The 2,100-nt window shown below is 42.4% G+C and overlaps 1 protein-coding gene across 1 annotated transcript in view; it reads left to right on the top strand.

Moving 5' to 3' along the window:
- Nucleotides 1–2,100, top strand: part of HLCS (holocarboxylase synthetase (biotin-(proprionyl-CoA-carboxylase (ATP-hydrolysing)) ligase)) — a 245,775-nt gene that overhangs the window by 5,253 nt on the left and 238,422 nt on the right. The window lies entirely within an intron of this gene.

Below are 2,100 nucleotides of genomic sequence, written 5' to 3'. Positions count from 1 at the left end.
CTGCAACCTCTGGCTCCTGGGTTCAAGCGATTCTCCTGCCTCAGCCTCCCATGTAGCTGGAATTACAGGCGCCTGCTACCACGCCTGGCTAATTTTTTGTATTTTTAGTAGAGATGGGGTTTTACCATGTTAGCCAGGGTGGTCTTGAACTCCTGACCTCAGGTGATCCACCCACCTTGGCCTCCCAAAGTGCTGGGATTATAGCCTTGAGCCACCACTCCCAGCTCCTTGGACATTTATTTATTTATTTATTTATGAGATGGAGTCTTGCTCTGTTGCCCAGGCTAGAGTGTAGTGGCACGATCTCGGCTCATTACAAGCCCCGCCTCCTGGGTTCATGCCATTCTCTTGCCTCAGCCTCCCGAATAGCTGGGACTACAGGTACCTGCCACCATGCCCAGCTAATTTTTTTTGTATGTTTAGTAGAGACGGATTTTCATCTTGTTAGCCAGGATAGTCTCGATCTCCTGACCTCGTGATCCACCCGCCTCAGCCTCCCAAAGTGCTGGGATTACAGGTGTGAGCCACTGCGCCCAGCCTACAAACTCAAATGTCTTAAAAGATTTCATTTCATTTTAGGACTCTAGGTGCACAGAATTGGGTTAACCATACTCCTTGTTCCAAATGTACTCTCATCATTGGTTTATGCATGGCTGTCATTCACCTGTGGATTTGAAATAATGTAATAAATACCCATGAACTCACCGCTAGAACTACAAGTGCCTCCCCACCCCCTGAGTCCATCTACTTGCTCCTGCTCCTTCCTCATGGGTCCCCCCACCCCTCCTCCCAGTTTCTTTTTAGATTTTTAAGTTGTCTGGATTAACAGACACCACGTTTTTTAACACTTATATAACTCATACATTATAGTTATATGTTGCTTCATGACAGATACGCATTGTGAGAAATGCATCCTCAGGTGATTTTATCATGCAAACATCATAGAGTGTACTTACACAAATCTAGATGCTGTAGCCTACTTCACACCTGGGATTTATGGGGTAGCCTATTGCTCCTAAGCTGTAAACCTGTACAGCATGTTACTGCACTGGATACTGTACATAGCTGTAACACAGTGGTAAGTATTTGTGTATCTAAACATAGAAAAGGCACAGTAAAGATACAGTATAAAAGATAACAGTACACCTGTCTAGGGCATTTGCCATGAATGGAGCTTACAGGACTGAAAGTGGCTCAGGGAGTCCGTGAGTGAGTGGCGTGTGAATGTGAACGTGTAGGACACAACAGTCACTACTTTAGACTTAAAAAACACTGTATACTTAGGCTACGCTGAATTTATAACAGCCTTCTTCTTTGATAATAAATTAATCTTAGCTTACTATCACATTTTTACTTTATAAACTTGATTGTTTTAAGTTTTTGATTCTTTTGTAATAACACAGCTTAAAACACAAACACATTGTACAGCTGTAAAAAATATTTTTATATCCTTATTCTAAAAGTTTTTTTCTAAGATTTTATATTTTTTTAAAAAATTTGTTTTTAAAATTTTGTTCTTATTTTTATTTATTTATCTCTACAAATTTGTGAACATACAAATTGCTATGTTTCCTAGGCTGATCTCCAACTCCTGGCTTCAAGCAGTCCTCCCACCTCAGCATCCCCCAAGCACTGGGATTATAGACGTGAGTCACCACGCCCAGCCTGTTTCTTATTTTGTAAACTTTTTTTTGTTAAAAACTAACACACAAACACACACATTAGCCTAGGCCACCCAGGATCAGGATCGTCAGTATCACTGACTTTAATTGCACACGTGTCCTCCTAGAAGGTCTTCATGGGCAGTAACGTGCATGGAATGGTGAACTCCTGTGATAACAGTGCTTTCCCCCAAGTAGTTCCTGAAGGACCTGCCTCAGGCTGTTACTGTTTTGTTGTTGTTGTTTTTTTTTGAGACAGAATCTCACTCTGTTGTCCAGGCTAGAGTTCAAGTGTGATCTTGGCTCACTGCAACCTCTGGCCCCCAGGTTCCAGCAATTCTGCCTCAGCCTCCCAAGTAGCTGGGATTACAGGTGCTGGCCACCGCACCTGGCTAATTTTTATATTTTTAGCAGAGATGAGGTTTCACATGTTGGCCAG

This window comes from Mandrillus leucophaeus, unplaced genomic scaffold (genome assembly GCF_000951045.1).
Source record: "Mandrillus leucophaeus isolate KB7577 unplaced genomic scaffold, Mleu.le_1.0 Scaffold315, whole genome shotgun sequence".
NCBI lineage: Eukaryota > Metazoa > Chordata > Mammalia > Primates > Cercopithecidae > Mandrillus > Mandrillus leucophaeus.
This window is presented reverse-complemented; position numbering and strand designations above follow the sequence as displayed.